The 15,174-nt window shown below is 39.7% G+C and overlaps 1 long non-coding RNA gene and 1 other non-coding gene across 12 annotated transcripts in view; both read right to left on the bottom strand.

Moving 5' to 3' along the window:
• Positions 1 to 15,174, bottom strand: part of LOC137315792 (uncharacterized) — a 59,126-nt gene that overhangs the window by 40,650 nt on the left and 3,302 nt on the right. For 5 of the 11 annotated variants that reach the window (XR_010961467.1, XR_010961470.1, XR_010961464.1 and 2 more), the window contains exons 3-5: positions 12,406 to 12,527; positions 8,330 to 8,422; positions 445 to 505 (exon numbers count right to left, since the gene is read on the bottom strand). This is a non-coding gene — a long non-coding RNA (uncharacterized lncRNA). Of the gene's footprint in view, positions 1 to 444; positions 506 to 3,746; positions 3,948 to 7,564; positions 7,602 to 8,329; positions 8,423 to 12,405; positions 12,528 to 15,174 lie in introns of those variants that run through there. The other 6 variants (XR_010961469.1, XR_010961466.1, XR_010961471.1 and 3 more) reach the window with 3 other exon arrangements.
• Positions 12,167 to 12,247, bottom strand: LOC137320298 (small nucleolar RNA SNORD87). Its single transcript, XR_010962458.1, has one exon. It is a non-coding gene; the product is annotated as a small nucleolar RNA SNORD87 (small nucleolar RNA).

Consider the following 15,174-nt stretch of genomic DNA (forward strand, 5'->3'; position numbering starts at 1 on the left):
GCCCACATCCCAAGAACAAAATAAACTCAATAAGCAGCTGCAACTAGTCTTGAGGAAAATAAGCCTTCATATAGCAGCTGGACGTGCTCCAGATAATTCTTTCGATGAAAATTTTTTTCTACAAGCTGCATTTTAGCAGTTTATTTGTTATATACAACTTCAATGGGGACAAAGACTAAATAACAGTCGTTATGGACTCAATTTTAGGGGGCAATTGTGGGTGCATTGGGGGCTCCGAAAATCGCGGAAATCCCGTTCGGGTTCGGAAGCCGGCTCCAACCCGCCGACTTTCGAGTTTCCCAAGGACTCACCTGTGCATGCACGGACGACCCGGAACCAGAGGTCCCGCCGGCGATGACAGTTAAAGAGCCAAATGTACCTCTGAGGTACTTAACCTGTCACAGGTAAAGTGCCTTAAGTGATTTTTAAAAAATTGTTACTTACCTGGGCGGCTTGCCCTCTGCTTCTGATTCACGCTCGAAGGGCCAGACCAGGGAAAAAGAAACTAAATAAATTAAAAAACCATAGAAGGAAGTTAAAACACAAATGAACCAACCTTTGCACCCTGCTCCAATGTCCCCCTCTCATCGATCTTCCTCTCTCTTCCCCCTCCACCCACCAATCTCCTGTTCCAGTGCCGGATGACATCTCGCTCGCTCGCTCCTCTCCCCCACCCACCCCGCCCCTCACCGTTGCAGCTCCTGACGGCAGCCATCCTGTCAATCAGGCTGGCTGCCAGGCGCAAAACCCAGAGAGGACATTAACCATCAGCAATCACCATGTGATCGCGTCGGAAACAGCAAGATCTGTTCATGCAGGTTTGCCACATGCACCTTCGCCACCCCCCCCCCCCACCCCCTGCTGCCAACGCGCCACCATTGCAAAATTGACCTGTGTGTTTGAGGAAGCATCAGCTCCTCTTAAAAACTTTTCTGCCCCAAATTTCTCTGCAACCAATTGCCCTCCAGAAATCTGATTGGTTCGGACAGCCTCTTGTAGTGCTTTCTGACTTATTTCATATTGACAGCATCCAATAAAAAAAAAATCTGATTTCCCTTGTAAAACACTTGAGAGTTGAAAAGCTGACTATCAGCTTAAAATGCCAATAGCTGGCATGCATGAATACCTGACCTATGACATTCTGAAACCATGACAAAGTGAAAGATAATACCTGTCATGGGTGTTGATTTGCTTCAGATATGAAATCATAAGAAAAACTGCAACATTAATTTCAAAATACTTCCCACTACAATGGAAAGAAATCAAAGCAAATTCAGCAATCTTCTAGAAATCTTGTTTCTGTTTGCAGTCAAAGTTTTTATACTTGACATGTTTTTTCATAAAGGTCTCACCATAGGAAAGTTATTACAAAGATGGGAGGGAAAGTAGAGAGTGAGGAGGACATAAAAAACCTGCAAGGGGATATAGACAGGCTGGGTGAGTGGGCGGAGATTTGGCAGATGCAATATAATATTGGAAAATGTGAGGTTATGCACTTTGGCAGGAAAAATCAGAGAGCAAGTTATTTTCTTAATGGCGAGAGACTGGAAAGTACTGCAGTACAAAGGGATCTGGGGGTCCTAGTGCAAGAAAATCAAAAAGTTGGTATGCAGGTGCAGCAGGTGATCAAGAAAGCCAACGGAATGTTGGCTTTTATTGCTAGGGGGATAGAATATAAAAACAAGGAGGTATTGCTGCAGTTATATAAGGTATTGGTGAGACCGCACCTGGAATACTGCATACAGTTTTGGTCTCCATACTTAAGAAAAGACATACTTGCTCTCGAGGCAGTACAAAGAAGGTTCACTCGGTTAATCCCGGGGATGAGGGGGCGGACATATGAGGAGAGGTTGAGTAGATTGGGACTCTACTCATTGGAGTTCAGAAGAATGAGAGGCGATCTTATTGAAACATATAAGATTGTGAAGGGTCTTGATCGGGTGGATGCAGTAAGGATGTTCCCAAAGATGGGTGAAACTAGAACTAGGGGGCATAATCTTAGAATAAGGGGCTGCTCTTTCAAAACTGAGATGAGGAGAAACTTCTTCACTCAGAGGGTGGTAGGTCTTTGGAATTTGCTGCCCCAGGAAGCTGTGGAAGCTACATCATTAGATAAATTTAAAACAGAAATAGACAGTTTCCTAGAAGTAAAGGGAATTAGGGGTTATGGGGAGCGGGCAGGAAATTGGACATGAAGCTGAGTTCGGATCGGTCAATGCCCTGTGGGTGGCGGAGAGGGCCCAGGGGCTATGTGGCCGGGTCCTGCTCCGACTTCTTGTGTTCTTTAGATTTGTGGTTGGGATCAGATCAGCCATGATCTTATTGAATGGCGGAGCAGGCTCGAGGGGCCGATTGGCCTACTCCTGCTCCAATTTCTTATGTTCTTATGTTCTTATGGATTTTATTTGAATAGCAAAAGCAAAATGTCAATCCTCTTCTTCAGGGGAAGAAAGAAGAATAAACACACACTCCTAAAGCAGAAGATGGTCTGTTCCAAACTCTCCTCAATGTTGACGTGTGATAGATACGCTGCTAGGTTGTATGCGAGTCACTCTCGATGGGAAAAATGCCACCCCAAGGCAATAAAGCCAAGATTAGAAACTCACCATGCTGGAAATCATTAGTGCATACCTGCATCTTTCTGCTCCATGTCACAGGAAATAAATATAAAGCATGTATAGTTCAGGACTGGCTGTTCACAGTTACAAAAGATAAACTGAATATTTTCACATACATTTTCCACTGTAAGATGCCACTAATTTCAGGAGCAAAGTACATGTGACTAAGAAGAGTAGATTGGAGATATAAAACATTAATAGACTATTCATTTGTGTTTAGTGATGCTCTGGACCCTGCCAAATATGGATTAGTGAACAAAAGTTACAACAAAAGTCAATTTTATGGTCATTTACGAGGAAGTCGTGCAGCATTTTGCAAATGCACAGTCAAATCAATATTTTGTTTTACTCCAATGAGCTTAACAAACAAAATAATTTAGAAGTACTGCCAGGCCCATAAATATTGCTTGAAGTGGAAAGAAATTCTGGGATACCTCTTTCCTCCGAGGCCACTACGAAGCTGGAGGACTAAAAGAGGCTACGCTATCAACTTGCAAACCTGCACTCACAACCTATAGCATGGTTTGGTATTCCACAGATTCATTCTACTCAAAAAAAAAATAATGTACATCAGAATAGTTTGATCAATGTAGGAACTGCCATGTGATGTATCTATGATGCATGTCAAACCATTATCAAGCTTTGAATCAGGATTGCTACTTAGAGTCTGAGGACATGCAGTCCATTATAGGTAATTTGAGATTTGTTCTGCTGACGTTCAGCTATTTTCAAACAAAATTGCACATTTCGTAGCTGAATAAACGAACTTTGACATTTATACCAGTTAAGTGCGTTGTAAGCTACTTGAGAAGTATTAAAGGATTATTATAGGTGCACTGTGTTTGGATGAGTTTTTTCATTTCTGTTGAGAAAATTGCTTTCTTAATTGCAGTTCTCAATTTGCTGCGTTTTTATGTTTTACTTATCAGTTTATTAATTTCAACCATTTTTAGGAAACAAGAATTTCAGCCCCTAAAATTGGTAATCAGTGCACAACTTTCAGCATTTAAAGTCTCAGTTGTTGTATAAAATAGAACAGTTTGTATATATAAAGCACTTCTGAGTGCTAGTTTTCATGGGCTGAACAGGAATTAGTTCATTTCATTTAAAAAAAAAACAAACAGCAAGTTAAAAAGTAGTAACTTTATTGCCATGTAATTGAAAACAAATTTGTAACTGAGTTTCACTCCAGTTCCTCATTTTCATCAGTCTCACAATTCACTCAACAGATCTGTATAAACAATGTGAATCAAGCATTAAATCAAAATCCATCAGAGTGGTACATCACTGTTTTCAATTAACTCCTGCTGAAAGGTCGATCTTTTCATTCTGCAAACATAACAGCAGGACGGTTTCTTAAATATGGATCCAAAGCGCGCTCACACACACACAAACACACACAAAAGACGATCAAAATCGATGTGGATCAGGACAAAACTATAAAGGTTGCAATCTCACTATCGGGAGCCCTTTTACAAGATAAAATTAATTATAATCAACATTCTTTTGCTTTGTAGCACACAAATATTATTGTTCTAAGTGAATGCTGATGACATCCTGTGTACTGCCAAGAAATATACGAGTTGTTAGAAACTAATTAATACCGCCATTTTACACAGCACTGATTCATCATCTTTGGAATTCTCTACCCCAGAGGGTTATGGAGGCTCAGTCATTGAGTACATTCAAAATAGAGACGGATAGATTTCTAGATATTAAAGGCATCAAGGGATATGGAGATATAGTGCAGGAAAATGGCGTTGAGGTCAAAGATCAGCCATGATCTTGTTGAATAGCAGAGCAGGCTCAAGGGGCCGGATGGCCTACTCCTGCTCCTAGTTTCTTATGTTCTTATGGTTATTAGGCCAAGTTCCTTAAAGTTTCAAGATCAGCAACCCTCTCAAGCCAATATTCCCAATGATCTTTTCAACATTTGTTCTTTAACAAGAAAAAAATGGCCAAAATGAAAGGAAGAAAAAGTTCTGTAGAATGCTATTAAATCAATTAATTTCAATGGTAAATTTCAAACAACTAGTTATCAACCAAGGACAAGGGAATTAGGGGTTACGGGGAGCGGGCAGGAAATTGGACATGAATTTAGATTTGAGGTTAGGATCAGATCAGCCATGATCTTATTGAATGGCGGAGCAGGCTCGAGGGGCCGATTGGCCTACTCCTGCTCCTATTTCTTATGTTCTTATGTATCTTAAGGTTCTCTTCATAGAAACCTCCTCAAAACAAGAGATTCAGCACATTGATACAAAGTGTGTATCAAAATTTACCAAGTAAAAACATACAATCCACTCTCATTTCAAAGACCTGTCTCAACACTAGCCAGTGCACACTATTAAAGGTTCAGCAGTGTTGAGGATCAATAGATTTGATCAGTAATGCTTTAGAGGAAAACTTTTTTCCCCATTAAATTTATAAAGGGAAAAATGAGGAGCTTGTGGAAAACAGGACTCAAAAGACAAATTCTCTACTTAACAGGGACGATGATGCTGAAATGGTAATAGACAATGTTTAACTTCTAGAACTGAAGCTTTCAAAATAAAATTCAATTGCTCTCAATCAACATCAAATTATCAATTCCACATGCATCAAAATCGATTCAGAAAAAGGATTTTTTCAGAACTACTCCCATATTTAAAGAAGCAGCACTATTTTCCAGGATAGAATTCTCTCTCTCAAGATGCATCTTATTTTCTCTCCTGTCCCTTCTAAGTTTTCCCTTGTCACATACCATTTACAGCTAAATGAAGGCAATGCGCTCCCACCACTGCTCTGAAATTGGCCAATAGTTGATGCTTAATGGCAGCCTAGGGTGGAGTCTCTCCAATTTTCTTTCCTCGCATTCTTGTTGGGAAACAAAATAAAACCTGATGAAGGTAGCTGACTGGTATGGAAATGGTTCACCAGGGCAACAACAGCAGGGATGCTGTAACTGAATTAAAGGAGGTTTATGAAAGTCCATTAGCAGTAGTTGCAATAGTTCAGTAATGCTAATTCTCAACTCTTGTCTGTAAACGTGATAGTGTAACCTCCAAAATCAGTGTATATTGGAACAAAGGGCCACTATTGCAATTGTATGTGAAGGTGAAAGTTTGGAACAAATAGCTTTCTCATTGGAGCACCACAAAAATAGAACAGGGTTGCAAACAGACAAAATTCTTGATTTTTTTTCCCCATATAGTGCTCGTTTGTCCAACAAGCACAGCAGACAGTTTATATTTCAAAGCTCTTCCTTATCAACAAGGTTTCCTAGACTTCATGTTCTAGATAACCCCAGGAGTAAATCCAGAATATGCAACATATGCACCACTGTTCCTCAGCTAGGTTCCAGTTATAGAGATAGCAAGAGGTGGGAAATCTTGAACAGGCAGAGTGAAACTGGTATAGACTGCAGATGGGCAGAAATATACAACTTGCATTCTGCTTATTTAAAAAAGTACTTGCTTATGAGCAAACATTCATCCACTAATGGAGAAAAATGAACAGATGCTCCAGGGCGGGGCAAATCCTTTATATTGTGCAGAAGCAGGCACAGTCACATTGGGGACAGCTCTGACAAAACATCTCAAAGGTGGGTTCTGACGAAAGGTCTTTGACCTGAAACGTTAACTATTTCTTTCTCCACAGATGCTGCTTGATTTGCTGAGCTTCTCCATCATTTTCTGTTTTTATTTCAAAGGGAGGATGTTCACTGTGATTTTTCCCAGTAGAATGTGGTCTGGCACTAGATCACTCCAGCAATATATTGAGGATGTGATATGTAGCAGGATCACAATTTATTTTTAAAAACAGACAAGCTTTCATGTTGACTAAAATCTGGTGGGTTTCAAATAACCATCTGTTGACCTATTTCATTGCTGTAACATTGACTATGCTAAAGACGGAAGTCTCCGGCCCCTAAATTCCAAGTCCCATTATTTGCTGCCAGAAATGCAGCGGGGTGGAACTTATGCTTGTCCTGTGACGCAGAAGCTGACCCCATCAAAAATCCTGGGGTCATTTAACTATAACATTGCTGGGTGGGATAAAGACACAAGACGTGCCAGCAATGGACTTGAAATACCTTTAAGGCCCGAAAAACTATTTGGTGGGAGACAGTGGAGGGAAGCAGAACGTGTCAATTTTTAAAAGGCAGTTTGCTCTTAAATGCACCTGAATATCAGATATGAAGTTCACTAATACTACTTTACTGCATTGGTGATCCACCACAGAGCTCATGAGCCAGGGTAGCATTGTGTAACCCCTGTCACCAAGTATCCATTCTGCAATTTAACCTTAATGAGAGAGACGCCTGCTTACAGATCTGCCTGGCTGCATTATCAAACAAGATGAACTGAGCTCCAAGTGTGGTCTAACCAAGGTTCTATACAAGTTTAACATAACTTCTCTAATGAGCATATACAAAGTAATGCCTATAGCGAATCTCATTTTGAAGCATTTGGATGATGTTTCCCAATGATTGGTAAGTATAAATGGAGTCGCCCAAAATAGAAGTGCAGAGACTTAAAGTACAGTCTCTGGAAAAAAAAATTCAAAGGCTAAGGCAAAGATAAATTAGCAAAGAGGTTTTGGATGTCTTTAATCTTTGCACTTTGAGACTATTTCTGCCTGCACCATCAGGTGCCGCCAAAAATGCCTGTTATATACAGACAAGCATTATTGGGGTGAACTTTTAAGGTGGAAATGATGGGCTTTAAAATACTTGACAATCACCTCCAATTTGGTTCATGAAGGAACACAAGCAATTCAAACCTTCTGAATGTTTTTCCAATAGAAATCATTGCTAATCATTTTCTTCACGTATCAAGTATTTTTTTGTTCCAGTTTCTCGACATCTTATAGGAATACTTCAGGTTGAGGCCACAAAATAGCTTCATCCACATATAAAATACAGACCTGTATCTAAAGTCAGCTTTTTAAAAATTTAAACTCACCATGTGGTAGCTGGCTTCCCATTCAGGCTCATCTTTTCTGTGATTGATACCAGGAAAACTGTCATGTTTGTGCACCTAACCTTATTTAAACAGAAAATATCAACTACGCCTACCACTTTGTGTTGAGTGGATTTCTTTTTTTTTAAAACTGCAATGTTCTGAGAGAAAAGGGCATTCCAGGAGTCCTTGTCCTGGGGTATTCCTTTAGATTTTGAACAGGTTTACGTTACTTCAAACTTGTTTTGCCAGTTTAAAGAAACATAGATTATACAGCATACTCTATAATTGTAAACAAATAATTACAAATAAGAGACAGTTATTCAGTTAATGCATCTAAATAGTAAATGTTTAACAGTTATTAGCTAAAATGAGACAAGACATGGGGAAACTTTACATATCAGGTTTGCACATCTGAAACGTTACACAAGTAGAATAGACAAAAAATATCCAATGATCTGGTTCAAAGGTCCGTGGGCAGCTTTGCCTTGAACGAAAGAACCTATTTAAATTGAGGCCTAAATGCTGATGTTGTATTTGATAACAACACGCTTCTGGACATCAGTGTGTTTGAATGGAATATTTGAGATTTTAGTTCAAATAAACATAATTTTTTATCTTGCTGGAAACTCAGAACAAGCAGATATCCACATGATTTTTCTATCAGATGGGTAAACGGCAAAGGTAATCTTCACAGTTCCAGCAAGAACATGTGCCAAATTGCAAAAATATTTGTAAATATTTATTACAATCATTAATCACATTTACCTTTGTCATAGTCAATGAAATTTCAATGAAGACTCAGCCTAGGACCTAGCCTTCCTTCGCTTAGCTACCAGAACATGTAGACATGGTCATCACCTGTAATGATTTATAAAATGCAAAAGTAATCACCAATGAATGAAAATATGCCCAAACATTTTACAAACTTTATATGCATTCAAATATTAATTACAACAGACATCTGATCCAGCATTAACCTTTTTCCTAGAGTTCACTACATTTCAGCAAACAAATCTAAGCCCAACTAGACACCAAGCAGGACTTCATATGGTACTGATACAGTCGTATCACCTGTAGAAATTTATAACATATACAAAGGAATGCAAAACATCTTGTCAAATTATGTTCACAATTTTCTTCCATTTTTTTAAATATATGAATAAGAGAAGCTTCCAAGAAAACCTGGCCAAGCTAACAGACTTTTACAACTATTTCAAAATCAAATCCAAACACTGAATTGAGGAAATGCAGCAACATAATGTCCCAAGATTCTGATCATAGGGATGAAAGTTTCAATTTTAACAAACTACAAAATGTGGTATTTCTTATTTTTCCACAACTCTTCTGCATATTAATATTCATAATGAGAAATGGTAGCTGTGCAACAGCCAACGTGAGCACACTAAACCTTCTGAAGTCTAGATACCTTGCTATCTGAATTTGCTGTTTGAGGTTATAGCTTCAGTTTTTAAAAAAATAATTTTCAACATTCAAAACAAATTTCAAATCCAAACTATTTGTTTTATTAATGTACACCTTTTTGGTAAGATCAGCTGTAGTTAGTCCCAATTAATCAGCGATTTTATAAAGACACCCAAACTCTAGAACTGCAGCTTACCATCAATTTTCAAGCATAATATGCCCCTTGTGTTACACACACTCCCCAACCTCAAACTTTAGGAAAAACTTTAGTATGTTAGATAAATTTTAATAGCAGTTACAATTTCTGAAATCTTCAGAAAGTACTCTTCTACATCCATAAAAAAGATCTCCTGGTTTTTAAAATTGCCACCAGAGCTTGAATATAATTAGGACATAAAATACTTAATATAATAGGACAAGCTGAATTTAATTATAAGAAATGCTTACCACATTTTTTAATACTACTTGATCTGCTGTGACATTGCACAGATGGAGTCAAAACCAAGTCCAGTAATAAGTTCAAACAAATTAGAAATAAGTGGGATAAGTGGACCCAGATAGGGGAGAGGAGAGGAGGCAGATATGAGGTAAGGGGGAGGGAGTAAAGGAGGGAAGAGAGGATGAGAAAGGAAAGAGAGATGGGATAGGGGTGGAAGAAAGGGAGCAATAGAACACAATGGAAGGGTATATGGCACTGGTCCAGCACCCATTTCTTCACAATGGGGGTGAGGGAAAACAGAAGGGGTGGAAAGGTGGGGGGAGATGTGGATGGAGAGGGTATGTGGACAGCGAAGGAGAGGGGGAAACAGTGAATGGAGGAGGGTGTGATTGGGCTGGGGAGCTGTTCTGGGCCAGGGCCCAATTCCATCTCTGTTGTTTTGCAGGGAGGGGGGGGGGAAAAAAGAGAGAATAAGTGGAGGGATTTGAGTAGGATTGAGAAAGAGAGCTATTCCTCCTGTGGATAGTGATAACGTTAATGAGGGTGGGTTTTCGGCTCAGGGTGAGCGATGGTGCTGAGCTGCTTCTGAGAGATACTGGAAGATGCAAGAGTGGTTTCTCAGCCAGTGGAACTGGTGGGGGGAATTGCTTCTTACTAGGTAGGGTTGAGTTACTCTTCATGGTCACTGGGTCAAAATCCTGGAACTCCCTATTTAACAGCACTGTGGGAGAACCTTCACCACACGGACTGCAGTGATTCAAGGCGGCGGCTCACCACCACCTTCTCAAGGGCAATAAGGGATGGCAATAAATGCCGGCCTTGCCAGCGACGCCCACATCCCATGAACGAATAAAAAAAAGACGAATCTGTTCTCATTGGGTTGGAGGTAAGGACAAGCTTCAGCTCAGCAGAGAATGTGAATTTGCTTTTAGCTGGAGAAAGAGGAAGGTAGAGTTTGTGCTCATGGGGTGAGAGGCGAAGAAAGACGTTGGTGTAAACAAAGTTTCTGTAGGGTGGGGGGAGGAAAGAGAAGAGGAGGCAGAGTTTTCTTTGGTAAAGGTGGAAGAAAAGTTGTCTTTATCCTCAGTGGGGAGAGGGCGGAAAGCCAGGTTTGTCCTCAGTGGGGGTAAACTAAATTGTAGAAAAGGTCATAACCTTCAAATTTGAAAAGTCTAACAGAGTGAATAGCAGAACCTCTATCCTGAGGGCAGAGAAAGCTGACTTTGCCTTGGAGTGGGGGGGGGGTTATTCTGGTAGAAATTTGACCAAACTCTCCATAAGAGGTGGATGGAAGGTAAATACTGAGATTTCTGTTCAGTGGGGGTGCAGTGTCCGCTGGTGGTGTTTCAGTGGGCTTGGATTGTTGGAATTCTTCTGGAGGATGACTTGTGTACTTAATTCTACGCAGTGTTGTGAGTACCCTTAGTTCAGCTAAGTGGAGAGGCAGTTGTGACCTAATTATTGTTCGTGATCCAATAGTGACAGGAGTTGGTGTGCTTGGTGGGGTGGAGTTTGATAGCTGCCTTTCTGCTCAGTTGAGGGGGGAATGGATTAATGACGGGGTTTTTGCAGGGTGGGGAATAGCGATGTATGATTACTGCTCCTGCGTGGGCAGTGGCGTGTGGGTGCCCTGATTTCAGCTCACTGGAGAGGGACATTCCCTAATTTCTGATCTGTGGAGGGCGTGAGGGTGGGTGGTGAGTTTTTTGCTCAGTGGTGGGGGGAGGGGTTGCTTACTGTATCTCTACTCACCGGGGTTGGGGCGTCACTGGTGTCTTCAGTGGCCATCACCTAATACGTGTTCGTTGGTGTGGGTGATGGGGAATCTTGGCTCAGTGCAGTCGATGAATGTTATCTTGCTGGTTAAACACTAAAACCACCTATAGGTTGATTGATGTCTTTACTCTTGCTTACAAACATAGGTGAAAGCATTTGGCTGATCTTGTACCTTGCTAAGAATGTAATACAATTTTATGGGAACTGACATGCCAACAAATGTGCGAGAATATGGAAGGCCCTAGGTCACCCCTGAACTGCAGAGTTGGCAGGTGAGAACTTCCTTCTCATCTACCATCTAGAGGAATTTGTACTTGCCATGAGCCATCAGCTGAACAAACTAGGCAAATAGGCTCAGGCAAACCAGTGACCAAAAGAGGATTTTTCCCCAGTCTGCAACCTCATCACCAATAGAAGACCCAGGCACGTGAATGCACTAGTATGAGGAATAGACCATGAACATCCACCCCCCCCCACCACAACTCCTTCCCGTCATAGAAGACCTAGTTAATAAGCGGTGCCCCAGCAACAAAGTGGATCACACCACAGTGCTCACTTTAACTGCCACAGTAACCTACAGCATTTGCCTACAGAACAGACACAACACATCAAGTAATTCATGTCTGAAGTGCTTTGAGACATTTCATAAGGATAAGGGACTATATAAATGCAAGTATGGTATTACAACATAGCTGACATCAAAATAAACTCCCGTACTTGGGTTGTAAAGGTACGTTAAAGTTTTTATTTCCATCATGCAGTTATCTTATTATATATTCTATTTTGGATTAAAACTGCCACTTCCACAAAGCTAGCACTTGAATAGACCCATTTGTTTCTCAATTAAATGAACACATACCATTCTACAACTATGTAATTTAACTGGACAGTAATGACTTGTTACTTCATTGGTCACATTTTTTTGTTTCAAAAAGATCTGTTTTGAGGTGCTGCATTGTTTTGATGCTGGAAACTCAGAATTAATAAGATATCCTCATTATATTATCAGATGGGTAAACGGCAATGATATTCATCATCGTCCCAGCAAAAATCCAATCTAACTCAAACATAAATTATTTTTGTAAATTACATACATTGTAAACTGCCTTGTTTAAAGGTTTTTTTTAAAAGCTCCCCAATTGAACCCTTTGTAAACTATCTCTTGTAAGTACTAATCACAAGAAACAAATCTTTATAATCTTACCTTCTTCATATTCACCAAAATGGCATTGCAGTAGATAAAGGACCAGGCCAAACACCCTACATTTCTTACAGGAGGAATTTTCAAATTGAGTGTACCAGCGGTCTGATGAAGATATTTGCCATCTGTAACAGTTTATAATGACACATGAACTAATGAAGTCATGATTTCAATTTTCCAAGTTCTAACAAAGGGTCTACATCCGAAACTACAATTTTCTTTCTTCAGAAATTGATGGACCTGCTCTATTTTCAAAATTTTCTGCTTTTATTTCATGGTTTTACTTGCCGAACACTGATAAATGTTGGCCTTCATCACCAATCATGAATGAGTATGTATTGTACAAGGCTGAAAAATTCTACTAACAAAATGGCCACAATGGACCACATGTATTGGCAATCAGTTTAAAGCTCCAAGCTTGTACAAGGCATGGTTAAGTAAAATTTAAGCAGTTCTATACACCAAAGTTAAGACAGCCATTTTTATTGTGTGGAAAAAAAAGCACAGGCTTTCCTTTGTGAAGTTACAACCATTAGTGATAGTCAATGCAAAGTCGTCAAATTCGCAGATGATACCAAACCAGGAGGGGCAATGCAATCAAAGGAGGCAGCTCTGAAATTACAGAATGAGTTTGACAAAATTATGTCTGTGGGCAAAAAAATGCCAGATGAAATCTAATACAGACAAGTATAAAGTACTGAACATACGATGGAATAAAAATGGGCAATACAAGTACTCCATGAATGCTGCTGCAATAGCTACGGATGAAACTGAAAGAAACCTAGGAGTCTTAGTAGACTCAATATATTCAATCAATGCAGAGCAGCAATCAACAAAACTAATAAAATATTCAATAGCTAAAACAGCAGAAGGTAAGTGATAATCAAACCTTACAGTTCTCTGGTCAGACTGTACTTTGAGTACTACATACAGTTCCCCACAAGAGAGACATTCTAGCACTGGGAAGCAGCAAGCAGTGGGCTGATTCCTAGTGTAAAAGGAAGACTGCAGAAACATGGGGAATTTTCAGCCTGGAAAGAAGGGATCTGATAGATGATCGTAGAGGTATGTAACATAGTGAAGAGTAGGGAAAAGGTAAATCTGGACTATTACATCAGAGACACAGGTTAAAACTAGTAAAAGGCAGATTTTTGGGAACATCTTTCTTCTACAATTTAATCTATAATAAAGTAAATAGTTTAACAAGGATATTTATTAATTATTTCCTATCAAGAATAAACATATTAGAGTGGTCATGAACTGAAGGGGGATGTGTTTAAAGTGATCTTCTTCATACTCATAATAGAAAACCTAACCAGTATTATGACATGCGCAAACATATTGAAAGATTAACAACCAAGGTACAAAGGTCATGGTTCCGCAGCATGGTAACACTGGTCCCAATACAACTAAAGTGGCGTATCCACTGCAAGTTCATTTCAAGACTTTGACCTACACTAAGATTACGATACCACAGAGACAACTAAACGAAGGACAATTGGGGTCTCAACAGAATTAAGTCTCCAACCACCAATTTTCTCTCTAAAGAAGCAGAAGAGAACAGAGGCACGGTCAGGTCCACTGGACAGCTCTAACCATGATGCTCCTGTGGCAAGGGGCAATTTATCATCCAAATTAGAACATACAGCTGCTAACATGATTTATGATGACACCTTCACTAGCTAGACTAAGAAATGTCTCATGTCTTTTTGTAGCCCAATTTATCATTTATGGAGAATTTTAAGAACTATAACTCAATTTTGTTATTGATGCACAACACGTACCAGGGACAATTTTAAGATTTTGTACAAAAGTGATGATTTTAAACATAACTGAATGAGTTAATTAACTAGGCAACCAAACACCAGTTATTTTCTTAAAATAGGATTGTTGGTGTGATGAACAGGAAGTTTCACCACATTTCACATCACAGGAAAGCAGCTGTATTTTTAATTTCTACATATGTTTGTTCTTTGTTGGTCACTTTAAATTGGGTTTACTGAAAATCGGTTCTACATTCCGTTTGTGTGGGCGGGAATGTCAGAATGCTAGTCTCTTTCTCATTAGAGCAAGTGACTGCTAGTGATCACCTTAACTGTCCTAATGATTTATTCAATCTCTTCAAGTCCATGGCAAACTGCTTCCAGTTTGAAGGGCTCTGATGCTTATTGTCCCATTCTAATGACTGAGCTATATGAAACGGCTTTGTACTTAAAAAAGCTGAGTCAGATAACCTTCAGATGAGTCAGGAATGCTCTACCATAAGGAGTGGTTGAGGCAAATAGCATAGATGCATTTAAAGGGAAGCTAGATAAGCACACAAGGGAGAAAGGAAGAGAAGGGTAAGCTGATAGGGTTAGATGAAGTAGGGAGGGAGGAGGCTTATGTGGAGCATAAATGCCGGCATAAACCAATTGGGCCAAATGGCCTGTTTCTGTGCCGTAGACTCGATGTAAAGGAAGGCAGACAGACTTGCATTTATATGGCAGCTTTTGCAACCTCAGGACATCCCAAAGCATTTCATAGCCAATTATATATTTTTTTTTTGAGGTGCAGGAAACATGGCATTATAAGCACATTCTATTACATTTAATATAGAAAATATTTTTCTATTGCAGTTAAGGACCACTGAATTGAGCGCTTGGTTTTCTTTCACTCAAAAACAAAAACTTGAATTTATATAGCACCTTTAACATAGAAAAATGTCCCAAGACACTTCACAGAAGCATAATCAGACACAAATGGATACCGTGCCAAAGATTTAGGATGAGT

The sequence above is a fragment of the Heptranchias perlo genome, chromosome 3 (genome assembly GCF_035084215.1).
Source record: "Heptranchias perlo isolate sHepPer1 chromosome 3, sHepPer1.hap1, whole genome shotgun sequence".
NCBI classification, from domain to species: Eukaryota; Metazoa; Chordata; class Chondrichthyes; order Hexanchiformes; family Hexanchidae; genus Heptranchias; species Heptranchias perlo.